This window comes from Megalopta genalis, unplaced genomic scaffold (genome assembly GCF_051020955.1).
Source record: "Megalopta genalis isolate 19385.01 unplaced genomic scaffold, iyMegGena1_principal scaffold0091, whole genome shotgun sequence".
In the NCBI taxonomy this organism is placed as follows: domain Eukaryota; kingdom Metazoa; phylum Arthropoda; class Insecta; order Hymenoptera; family Halictidae; genus Megalopta; species Megalopta genalis.
The window spans coordinates 282320-295942 of NW_027476160.1; the positions used below are offsets into that span (position 1 = coordinate 282320).

The 13623-nt window shown below is 32.8% G+C and overlaps 1 long non-coding RNA gene across 1 annotated transcript; it reads left to right on the forward strand.

The window, feature by feature from the left end:
• Positions 1-2697: 2697 nt before the first annotated feature.
• LOC143262089 (uncharacterized) lies at positions 2698-4597 on the forward strand. The gene is made up of 2 exons (XR_013036026.1): positions 2698-4200; positions 4322-4597. It is a non-coding gene; the product is annotated as an uncharacterized LOC143262089 (long non-coding RNA).
• Positions 4598-13623: the final 9026 nt, after the last annotated feature.

Below are 13623 nucleotides of genomic sequence, written 5' to 3' on the forward strand. Positions count from 1 at the left end.
TTTCAGAAAATTGAAAAAACCGTAAAATGTCAAGAGTAAAGTGCCCTTATTTTAAACATTATATCGTTCTAAATGCTTAATCCCTATGTAAAAAAGTTATCTAAGCAAGAATATGTTATTGAATAAAATGAGAAAAATTTATTTTAGCCGTAAATCGAAAATAATGGGTCGAGCGAATCGGTCGATTGCGCCGAGACGCGCTATGATGCAACAGACGAGCGATTGGAACGCCCGAATATTTTCAAAGTCCCAACGTACCGATCAAGAGTAAAGTACCATTTTCCTACATTAGATTTCGTTCTAAATGCTTAATCCCTTTGTAAAAACGTTAGTTAAGCAAGAATATCGTATTTTTAAAAAAATCTAATTCTAGGATTTTCCAGAAAATTGAAAAAACCGAAAAATGTCAAGAGTAAAGTGCCATTTTCTGACATTAGATTTCGTTCTAAATGCTTAATCCCTATGTAGAAACGTTAGTTAAGCAAGAATATCGTATTTTTAAAAAAATCTAATGGTAGGATTTTTCAGAAAATTGAAAAAACCGTAAAATGTCAAGAGTAAAGTGCCCTTATTTTAAACATTATATCGTTCTAAATGCTTAATCCCTATGTAAAAAAGTTATCTAAGCAAGAATATGTTATTGAATAAAATGAGAAAAATTTATTTTAGCCGTAAATCGAAAATAATGGGTCGAGCGAATCGGTCGATTGCGCCGAGACGCGCTATGATGCAACAGACGAGCGATTGGAACGCCCGAATATTTTCAAAGTCCCAACGTACCGGTCAAGAGTAAAGTACCATTTTCCTACATTAGATTTCGTTCTAAATGCTTAATCCCTATGTAAAAACGTTAGTTAAGCAAGAATATCGTATTTTAAAAAAAATCTAATGATAGGATTTTCCAGAAAATTGAAAAAACCGAAAAATGTCAAGAGTAAAGTGCCATTTTCTGACATTAGATTTCGTTCTAAATGCTTAATCCCTATGTAGAAACGTTAGTTATGCAAGATTATCGTATTTTTAAAAAAATCTAATGATAGGATTTTTCAGAAAATTGAAAAAACCGTAAAATGTCAAGAGTAAAGTGCCCTTATTTTAAACATTATATCGTTCTAAATGCTTAATCCCTATGTAAAAAAGTTATCTAAGCAAGAATATGTTATTGAATAAAATGAGAAAAATTTATTTTAGCCGTAAATCGAAAATAATGGGTCGAGCGAATCGGTCGATTGCGCCGAGACGCGCTATGATGCAACAGACGAGCGATTGGAACGCCCGAATATTTTCAAAGTCCCAACGTACCGGTCAAGAGTAAAGTACCATTTTCCTACATTAGATTTCGTTCTAAATGCTTAATCCCTATGTAAAAACGTTAGTTAAGCAAGAATATCGTATTTTAAAAAAAATCTAATGATAGGATTTTCCAGAAAATTGAAAAAACCGAAAAATGTCAAGAGTAAAGTGCCATTTTCTGACATTAGATTTCGTTCTAAATGCTTAATCCCTATGTAGAAACGTTAGTTATGCAAGATTATCGTATTTTTAAAAAAATCTAATGATAGGATTTTTCAGAAAATTGAAAAAACCGTAAAATGTCAAGAGTAAAGTGCCCTTATTTTAAACATTATATCGTTCTAAATGCTTAATCCCTATGTAAAAAAGTTATCTAAGCAAGAATATGTTATTGAATAAAATGAGAAAAATTTATTTTAGCCGTAAATCGAAAATAATGGGTCGAGCGAATCGGTCGATTGCGCCGAGACGCGCTATGATGCAACAGACGAGCGATTGGAACGCCCGAATATTTTCAAAGTCCCAACGTACCGGTCAAGAGTAAAGTACCATTTTCCTACATTAGATTTCGTTCTAAATGCTTAATCCCTATGTAAAAACGTTAGTTAAGCAAGAATATCGTATTTTAAAAAAAATCTAATGATAGGATTTTCCAGAAAATTGAAAAAACCGAAAAATGTCAAGAGTAAAGTGCCATTTTCTGACATTAGATTTCGTTCTAAATGCTTAATCCCTATGTAGAAACGTTAGTTAAGCAAGAATATCGTATTTTTAAAAAAATCTAATGGTAGGATTTTTCAGAAAATTGAAAAAACCGTAAAATGTCAAGAGTAAAGTGCCCTTATTTTAAACATTATATCGTTCTAAATGCTTAATCCCTATGTAAAAAAGTTATCTAAGCAAGAATATGTTATTGAATAAAATGAGAAAAATTTATTTTAGCCGTAAATCGAAAATAATGGGTCGAGCGAATCGGTCGATTGCGCCGAGACGCGCTATGATGCAACAGACGAGCGATTGGAACGCCCGAATATTTTCAAAGTCCCAACGTACCGGTCAAGAGTAAAGTACCATTTTCCTACATTAGATTTCGTTCTAAATGCTTAATCCCTATGTAAAAACGTTAGTTAAGCAAGAATATCGTATTTTAAAAAAAATCTAATGATAGGATTTTCCAGAAAATTGAAAAAACCGAAAAATGTCAAGAGTAAAGTGCCATTTTCTGACATTAGATTTCGTTCTAAATGCTTAATCCCTATGTAGAAACGTTAGTTATGCAAGATTATCGTATTTTTAAAAAAATCTAATGATAGGATTTTTCAGAAAATTGAAAAAACCGTAAAATGTCAAGAGTAAAGTGCCCTTATTTTAAACATTATATCGTTCTAAATGCTTAACCGCTTCGTTCTCACGGACGCGTAAACACGCGCCGCGCTACCGTTCACGCAGCCCCACAGACGCGTAAACACGCGCCGCGCTACCGTTCACGGAGTTTCACAGACGCGTAAACACGCGCCGCGATATCGTTCACGGAGTCTCACGGACGTGTACACACACGCCTACTGATTTGCTCCGTCTGGAGAGACTAAGTTTGTGGTTAGTACTAATTTGTAATTTCATTTAGTGTACGTTTGACTGTTCTGCAAAGATGACCACCATGCGACGATCTAGAAATCGAATTATTAGTGATAGTAGTAGTGAAAGTGAAAGTGCTGTGGAAAGTGATATGACTGACGAGGATGTTCCTTTGTGCGAAAGATGGAAAAATATTTTACGCCAAAGAAAATGGAATATTCCTACTGCCACGCAAAATTTTACGCCACAAGTTTGGAGGTACAGCGATTTACATCACGGTGTGTTACCCCAATCTGGTATATCAGAAGATAGTTCTTTTCTTCAAATCTTCAAATTTTTTTTTTGTGAAGAACTCATAGAGTTAATTGTGAAGGAGACTAATAAATACAGCCGAAAGCAAGGTTTCTCCAGATCTCAGTTTCATGTATCTAGTAATGATTTGCACTGTTTTTTTGCAATTATTATTCATATGAGTATTGTTCGCTTGCCGAAGATGTCCATGTATTGGAATACAAAGGCAATGTATAATTTTGTGTTTATTAGACAAATCATGTCAAAAAAAAAGTTTTTCAATATTTTGCGATTCCTTCATTTCACTAGTGTTGATACAAATAATAATGAAATTAGAAAGACCGAAAAAATCCAATCCGTCATGGATATTCTTATTTGTCGTTTTCAAATGGCATATCGACCAAGACAGAACATTGTAGTCGACGAAAGTCTGTTATTATGGAAAGGCAGACTTTCTTTCAAGCAATACATTAGCAGCAAACGTGCAAGATTCGGCGTGAAATCATTTATTTTAGCCGAATCAGAGACAGGATATATTTATAATTTGAAATTATATGATGGACGCATATCAAATGAAGGACAGTCCAGATTAGGAAAGTCGGGTTCAATTGTAATGAATTTGTCAAGAAATTTATTAAATGAAGGACGAACCATATACTTAGACAACTGGTATACTTCCCCCGCATTATATGAGGAGTTACATAAATATAAAACACATGCGTGTGGTACCGTTCGAATGAATAGAAGAGGTTTGCCATGCGACGAAAAAATAAAAAAAATAAAAAGTTTGAATAAAGGTGAGCTGACAGTGCGCTATAACAAATTCATGACATTTAGTGCGTGGAAAGATAAAAGAGTGGTAGCGCTTCTCAGCACCGTACATACCCCAGAGTTGGTAGCCACAGATAAAGTTGATAAAAAAACGGGGCAACCCATTAAAAAACCAAACGTAGTGTTAGCTTATAATATGCACATGGGTGCTGTTGATCACACAGATCAAATTTTACATGGCATTGGATCATTTAGGAAAACAATCAAATGGTACAAAAAGTATTTCTTTTATTTATTAGATATTGCTATATGCAATGCACATGCAATTTGGAACTGCCTCCATGTAAACCGAAAAAGTTTGTGCGAAGTGAAAGAAGATTTAATATTGCAGTTACTAAATAACTACAACGATCCAACAGAGAATTTTCATCGGAAAGGAAGGAGGAATCATCTTCATCCATTGCGACTGCAATCTAAATGTTTCTTAAAAAAATTACAGCCAACAAATAAGAAATCTATGCCGATGAGACGGTGTGTATGGTGCAAGCAACAATCGATTCGCAAAGAAACCAGATATCATTGTATCAATTGTGATGTTGCATTATGTGCAGTTCCTTGTTTTGAATTATATCATACAGAGCAATAATAAATTTGAAATATTTTGAAATCAATGTTTATTACTTCTATATACCGTTTCCAAAATTAACACTTTTCCAAATTAAACTCTTTATCTAATACTAGCGTGTTTACGCGTCTGTGGGACTGCGTGAACGCTAGCGCGGCGCGCGTATACGCGTCCGTGAGACTGCGTGAACGATAGCGGGGCGCGTGTTTACGCGTCTGTGGGACTGCGTGAACGATATCGCGGTGCGTGTATACACGTCCATGAGAATGAACCGGTTAATCCCTATGTAAAAAAGTTATCTAAGCAAGAATATGTTATTGAATAAAATGAGAAAAATTTATTTTAGCCGTAAATCGAAAATAATGGGTCGAGCGAATCGGTCGATTGCGCCGAGACGCGCTATGATGCAACAGACGAGCGATTGGAACGCCCGAATATTTTCAAAGTCCCAACGTACCGGTCAAGAGTAAAGTACCATTTTCCTACATTAGATTTCGTTCTAAATGCTTAATCCCTATGTAAAAACGTTAGTTAAGCAAGAATATCGTATTTTTAAAAAAATCTAATGATAGGATTTTCCAGAAAATTGAAAAAACCGAAAAATGTCAAGAGTAAAGTGCCATTTTCTGACATTAGATTTCGTTCTAAATGCTTAATCCCTATGTAGAAACGTTAGTTAAGCAAGAATATCGTATTTTTAAAAAAATCTAATGGTAGGATTTTTCAGAAAATTGAAAAAACCGTAAAATGTCAAGAGTAAAGTGCCCTTATTTTAAACATTATATCGTTCTAAATGCTTAATCCCTATGTAAAAAAGTTATCTAAGCAAGAATATGTTATTGAATAAAATGAGAAAAATTTATTTTAGCCGTAAATCGAAAATAATGGGTCGAGCGAATCGGTCGATTGCGCCGAGACGCGCTATGATGCAACAGACGAGCGATTGGAACGCCCGAATATTTTCAAAGTCCCAACGTACCGGTCAAGAGTAAAGTACCATTTTCCTACATTAGATTTCGTTCTAAATGCTTAATCCCTATGTAAAAACGTTAGTTAAGCAAGAATATCGTATTTTTAAAAAAATCTAATGATAGGATTTTCCAGAAAATTGAAAAAACCGAAAAATGTCAAGAGTAAAGTGCCATTTTCTGACATTAGATGTCGTTCTAAATCCTTAATCCCTATGTAGAAACGTTAGTTAAGCAAGAATATCGTATTTTTAAAAAAATCTAATGATAGGATTTTCCAGAAAATTGAAAAAACCGAAAAATGTCAAGAGTAAAGTGCCATTTTCTGACATTAGATTTCGTTCTAAATGCTTAATCCCTATGTAGAAACGTTAGTTAAGCAAGAATATCGTATTTTTAAAAAAATCTAATGATAGGATTTTTCAGAAAATTGAAAAAACCGTAAAATGTCAAGAGTAAAGTGCCATTATTTTAAACAATGTATCGTTCTAAATGCTTAATCCCTATGTAAAAAAGTTATTTAAGCAAGAATATGTTATTGAAAAAAATTAGAAAAATTTATTTTAGCCGTAAATCGAAAATAATGGGGACACCGGAGCTGTTCGAAGCGCCGAGACGCGCCGCGTACGGCCGAATATTTTCTAAGTCCCAACGTACCGGTCAAGAGTAAAGTACCATTTTCCTACATTAGATTTCGTTCTAAATGCTTAATCCCTATGTAAAAACGTTAGTTAAGCAAGAATATCGTATTTTTAAAAAAATCTAATGATAGGATTTTCCAGAAAATTGAAAAAACCGAAAAATGTCAAGAGTAAAGTGCCATTTTCTGACATTAGATTTCGTTCTAAATGCTTAATCCCTATGTAGAAACGTTAGTTAAGCAAGAATATCGTATTTTTAAAAAAATCTAATGGTAGGATTTTTCAGAAAATTGAAAAAACCGTAAAATGTCAAGAGTAAAGTGCCCTTATTTTAAACATTATATCGTTCTAAATGCTTAATCCCTATGTAAAAAAGTTATCTAAGCAAGAATATGTTATTGAATAAAATGAGAAAAATTTATTTTAGCCGTAAATCGAAAATAATGGGTCGAGCGAATCGGTCGATTGCGCCGAGACGCGCTATGATGCAACAGACGAGCGATTGGAACGCCCGAATATTTTCAAAGTCCCAACGTACCGATCAAGAGTAAAGTACCATTTTCCTACATTAGATTTCGTTCTAAATGCTTAATCCCTTTGTAAAAACGTTAGTTAAGCAAGAATATCGTATTTTTAAAAAAATCTAATGATAGGATTTTTCAGAAAATTGAAAAAACCGTAAAATGTCAAGAGTAAAGTGCCCTTATTTTAAACATTATATCGTTCTAAATGCTTAATCCCTATGTAAAAAAGTTATCTAAGCAAGAATATGTTATTGAATAAAATGAGAAAAATTTATTTTAGCCGTAAATCGAAAATAATGGGTCGAGCGAATCGGTCGATTGCGCCGAGACGCGCTATGATGCAACAGACGAGCGATTGGAACGCCCGAATATTTTCAAAGTCCCAACGTACCGATCAAGAGTAAAGTACCATTTTCCTACATTAGATTTCGTTCTAAATGCTTAATCCCTATGTAAAAACGTTAGTTAAGCAAGAATATCGTATTTTTAAAAAAATCTAATGATAGGATTTTCCAGAAAATTGAAAAAACCGAAAAATGTCAAGAGTAAAGTGCCATTTTCTGACATTAGATTTCGTTCTAAATGCTTAATCCCTATGTAGAAACGTTAGTTAAGCAAGAATATCGTATTTTTAAAAAAATCTAATGGTAGGATTTTTCAGAAAATTGAAAAAACCGTAAAATGTCAAGAGTAAAGTGCCCTTATTTTAAACATTATATCGTTCTAAATGCTTAATCCCTATGTAAAAAAGTTATCTAAGCAAGAATATGTTATTGAATAAAATGAGAAAAATTTATTTTAGCCGTAAATCGAAAATAATGGGTCGAGCGAATCGGTCGATTGCGCCGAGACGCGCTATGATGCAACAGACGAGCGATTGGAACGCCCGAATATTTTCAAAGTCCCAACGTACCGGTCAAGAGTAAAGTACCATTTTCCTACATTAGATTTCGTTCTAAATGCTTAATCCCTATGTAAAAACGTTAGTTAAGCAAGAATATCGTATTTTAAAAAAAATCTAATGATAGGATTTTCCAGAAAATTGAAAAAACCGAAAAATGTCAAGAGTAAAGTGCCATTTTCTGACATTAGATTTCGTTCTAAATGCTTAATCCCTATGTAGAAACGTTAGTTAAGCAAGATTATCGTATTTTTAAAAAAATCTAATGATAGGATTTTTCAGAAAATTGAAAAAACCGTAAAATGTCAAGAGTAAAGTGCCCTTATTTTAAACATTATATCGTTCTAAATGCTTAATCCCTATGTAAAAAAGTTATCTAAGCAAGAATATGTTATTGAATAAAATGAGAAAAATTTATTTTAGCCGTAAATCGAAAATAATGGGTCGAGCGAATCGGTCGATTGCGCCGAGACGCGCTATGATGCAACAGACGAGCGATTGGAACGCCCGAATATTTTCAAAGTCCCAACGTACCGGTCAAGAGTAAAGTACCATTTTCCTACATTAGATTTCGTTCTAAATGCTTAATCCCTATGTAAAAACGTTAGTTAAGCAAGAATATCGTATTTTAAAAAAAATCTAATGATAGGATTTTCCAGAAAATTGAAAAAACCGAAAAATGTCAAGAGTAAAGTGCCATTTTCTGACATTAGATTTCGTTCTAAATGCTTAATCCCTATGTAGAAACGTTAGTTAAGCAAGAATATCGTATTTTTAAAAAAATCTAATGGTAGGATTTTTCAGAAAATTGAAAAAACCGTAAAATGTCAAGAGTAAAGTGCCCTTATTTTAAACATTATATCGTTCTAAATGCTTAATCCCTATGTAAAAAAGTTATCTAAGCAAGAATATGTTATTGAATAAAATGAGAAAAATTTATTTTAGCCGTAAATCGAAAATAATGGGTCGAGCGAATCGGTCGATTGCGCCGAGACGCGCTATGATGCAACAGACGAGCGATTGGAACGCCCGAATATTTTCAAAGTCCCAACGTACCGGTCAAGAGTAAAGTACCATTTTCCTACATTAGATTTCGTTCTAAATGCTTAATCCCTATGTAAAAACGTTAGTTAAGCAAGAATATCGTATTTTTAAAAAAATCTAATGATAGGATTTTCCAGAAAATTGAAAAAACCGAAAAATGTCAAGAGTAAAGTGCCATTTTCTGACATTAGATTTCGTTCTAAATGCTTAATCCCTATGTAGAAACGTTAGTTAAGCAAGATTATCGTATTTTTAAAAAAATCTAATGATAGGATTTTTCAGAAAATTGAAAAAACCGTAAAATGTCAAGAGTAAAGTGCCCTTATTTTAAACATTATATCGTTCTAAATGCTTAATCCCTATGTAAAAAAGTTATCTAAGCAAGAATATGTTATTGAATAAAATGAGAAAAATTTATTTTAGCCGTAAATCGAAAATAATGGGTCGAGCGAATCGGTCGATTGCGCCGAGACGCGCTATGATGCAACAGACGAGCGATTGGAACGCCCGAATATTTTCAAAGTCCCAACGTACCGGTCAAGAGTAAAGTACCATTTTCCTACATTAGATTTCGTTCTAAATGCTTAATCCCTATGTAAAAACGTTAGTTAAGCAAGAATATCGTATTTTAAAAAAAATCTAATGATAGGATTTTCCAGAAAATTGAAAAAACCGAAAAATGTCAAGAGTAAAGTGCCATTTTCTGACATTAGATTTCGTTCTAAATGCTTAATCCCTATGTAGAAACGTTAGTTAAGCAAGAATATCGTATTTTTAAAAAAATCTAATGGTAGGATTTTTCAGAAAATTGAAAAAACCGTAAAATGTCAAGAGTAAAGTGCCCTTATTTTAAACATTATATCGTTCTAAATGCTTAATCCCTATGTAAAAAAGTTATCTAAGCAAGAATATGTTATTGAATAAAATGAGAAAAATTTATTTTAGCCGTAAATCGAAAATAATGGGTCGAGCGAATCGGTCGATTGCGCCGAGACGCGCTATGATGCAACAGACGAGCGATTGGAACGCCCGAATATTTTCAAAGTCCCAACGTACCGATCAAGAGTAAAGTACCATTTTCCTACATTAGATTTCGTTCTAAATGCTTAATCCCTTTGTAAAAACGTTAGTTAAGCAAGAATATCGTATTTTTAAAAAAATCTAATGATAGGATTTTCCAGAAAATTGAAAAAACCGAAAAATGTCAAGAGTAAAGTGCCATTTTCTGACATTAGATTTCGTTCTAAATGCTTAATCCCTATGTAGAAACGTTAGTTAAGCAAGAATATCGTATTTTTAAAAAAATCTAATGGTAGGATTTTTCAGAAAATTGAAAAAACCGTAAAATGTCAAGAGTAAAGTGCCCTTATTTTAAACATTATATCGTTCTAAATGCTTAATCCCTATGTAAAAAAGTTATCTAAGCAAGAATATGTTATTGAATAAAATGAGAAAAATTTATTTTAGCCGTAAATCGAAAATAATGGGTCGAGCGAATCGGTCGATTGCGCCGAGACGCGCTATGATGCAACAGACGAGCGATTGGAACGCCCGAATATTTTCAAAGTCCCAACGTACCGGTCAAGAGTAAAGTACCATTTTCCTACATTAGATTTCGTTCTAAATGCTTAATCCCTATGTAAAAACGTTAGTTAAGCAAGAATATCGTATTTTTAAAAAAATCTAATGATAGGATTTTCCAGAAAATTGAAAAAACCGAAAAATGTCAAGAGTAAAGTGCCATTTTCTGACATTAGATTTCGTTCTAAATCCTTAATCCCTATGTAGAAACGTTAGTTAAGCAAGAATATCGTATTTTTAAAAAAATCTAATGGTAGGATTTTTCAGAAAATTGAAAAAACCGTAAAATGTCAAGAGTAAAGTGCCCTTATTTTAAACATTATATCGTTCTAAATGCTTAATCCCTATGTAAAAAAGTTATCTAAGCAAGAATATGTTATTGAATAAAATGAGAAAAATTTATTTTAGCCGTAAATCGAAAATAATGGGTCGAGCGAATCGGTCGATTGCGCCGAGACGCGCTATGATGCAACAGACGAGCGATTGGAACGCCCGAATATTTTCAAAGTCCCAACGTACCGGTCAAGAGTAAAGTACCATTTTCCTACATTAGATTTCGTTCTAAATGCTTAATCCCTATGTAAAAACGTTAGTTAAGCAAGAATATCGTATTTTTAAAAAAATCTAATGATAGGATTTTCCAGAAAATTGAAAAAACCGAAAAATGTCAAGAGTAAAGTGCCATTTTCTGACATTAGATGTCGTTCTAAATCCTTAATCCCTATGTAGAAACGTTAGTTAAGCAAGAATATCGTATTTTTAAAAAAATCTAATGGTAGGATTTTTCAGAAAATTGAAAAAACCGTAAAATGTCAAGAGTAAAGTGCCCTTATTTTAAACATTATATCGTTCTAAATGCTTAATCCCTATGTAAAAAAGTTATCTAAGCAAGAATATGTTATTGAATAAAATGAGAAAAATTTATTTTAGCCGTAAATCGAAAATAATGGGTCGAGCGAATCGGTCGATTGCGCCGAGACGCGCTATGATGCAACAGACGAGCGATTGGAACGCCCGAATATTTTCAAAGTCCCAACGTACCGATCAAGAGTAAAGTACCATTTTCCTACATTAGATTTCGTTCTAAATGCTTAATCCCTATGTAAAAACGTTAGTTAAGCAAGAATATCGTATTTTAAAAAAAATCTAATGATAGGATTTTCCAGAAAATTGAAAAAACCGAAAAATGTCAAGAGTAAAGTGCCATTTTCTGACATTAGATTTCGTTCTAAATGCTTAATCCCTATGTAGAAACGTTAGTTAAGCAAGAATATCGTATTTTTAAAAAAATCTAATGGTAGGATTTTTCAGAAAATTGAAAAAACCGTAAAATGTCAAGAGTAAAGTGCCCTTATTTTAAACATTATATCGTTCTAAATGCTTAATCCCTATGTAAAAAAGTTATCTAAGCAAGAATATGTTATTGAATAAAATGAGAAAAATTTATTTTAGCCGTAAATCGAAAATAATGGGTCGAGCGAATCGGTCGATTGCGCCGAGACGCGCTATGATGCAACAGACGAGCGATTGGAACGCCCGAATATTTTCAAAGTCCCAACGTACCGGTCAAGAGTAAAGTACCATTTTCCTACATTAGATTTCGTTCTAAATGCTTAATCCCTATGTAAAAACGTTAGTTAAGCAAGAATATCGTATTTTTAAAAAAATCTAATGATAGGATTTTCCAGAAAATTGAAAAAACCGAAAAATGTCAAGAGTAAAGTGCCATTTTCTGACATTAGATGTCGTTCTAAATCCTTAATCCCTATGTAGAAACGTTAGTTAAGCAAGAATATCGTATTTTTAAAAAAATCTAATGGTAGGATTTTTCAGAAAATTGAAAAAACCGTAAAATGTCAAGAGTAAAGTGCCCTTATTTTAAACATTATATCGTTCTAAATGCTTAATCCCTATGTAAAAAAGTTATCTAAGCAAGAATATGTTATTGAATAAAATGAGAAAAATTTATTTTAGCCGTAAATCGAAAATAATGGGTCGAGCGAATCGGTCGATTGCGCCGAGACGCGCTATGATGCAACAGACGAGCGATTGGAACGCCCGAATATTTTCAAAGTCCCAACGTACCGATCAAGAGTAAAGTACCATTTTCCTACATTAGATTTCGTTCTAAATGCTTAATCCCTATGTAAAAACGTTAGTTAAGCAAGAATATCGTATTTTAAAAAAAATCTAATGATAGGATTTTCCAGAAAATTGAAAAAACCGAAAAATGTCAAGAGTAAAGTGCCATTTTCTGACATTAGATTTCGTTCTAAATGCTTAATCCCTATGTAGAAACGTTAGTTAAGCAAGAATATCGTATTTTTAAAAAAATCTAATGGTAGGATTTTTCAGAAAATTGAAAAAACCGTAAAATGTCAAGAGTAAAGTGCCCTTATTTTAAACATTATATCGTTCTAAATGCTTAATCCCTATGTAAAAAAGTTATCTAAGCAAGAATATGTTATTGAATAAAATGAGAAAAATTTATTTTAGCCGTAAATCGAAAATAATGGGTCGAGCGAATCGGTCGATTGCGCCGAGACGCGCTATGATGCAACAGACGAGCGATTGGAACGCCCGAATATTTTCAAAGTCCCAACGTACCGATCAAGAGTAAAGTACCATTTTCCTACATTAGATTTCGTTCTAAATGCTTAATCCCTTTGTAAAAACGTTAGTTAAGCAAGAATATCGTATTTTTAAAAAAATCTAATGATAGGATTTTCCAGAAAATTGAAAAAACCGAAAAATGTCAAGAGTAAAGTGCCATTTTCTGACATTAGATTTCGTTCTAAATGCTTAATCCCTATGTAGAAACGTTAGTTAAGCAAGAATATCGTATTTTTAAAAAAATCTAATGGTAGGATTTTTCAGAAAATTGAAAAAACCGTAAAATGTCAAGAGTAAAGTGCCCTTATTTTAAACATTATATCGTTCTAAATGCTTAATCCCTATGTAAAAAAGTTATCTAAGCAAGAATATGTTATTGAATAAAATGAGAAAAATTTATTTTAGCCGTAAATCGAAAATAATGGGTCGAGCGAATCGGTCGATTGCGCCGAGACGCGCTATGATGCAACAGACGAGCGATTGGAACGCCCGAATATTTTCAAAGTCCCAACGTACCGGTCAAGAGTAAAGTACCATTTTCCTACATTAGATTTCGTTCTAAATGCTTAATCCCTATGTAAAAACGTTAGTTAAGCAAGAATATCGTATTTTAAAAAAAATCTAATGATAGGATTTTCCAGAAAATTGAAAAAACCGAAAAATGTCAAGAGTAAAGTGCCATTTTCTGACATTAGATTTCGTTCTAAATGCTTAATCCCTATGTAGAAACGTTAGTTATGCAAGATTATCGTATTTTTAAAAAAATCTAATGATAGGATTTTTCAGAAAATTGAAA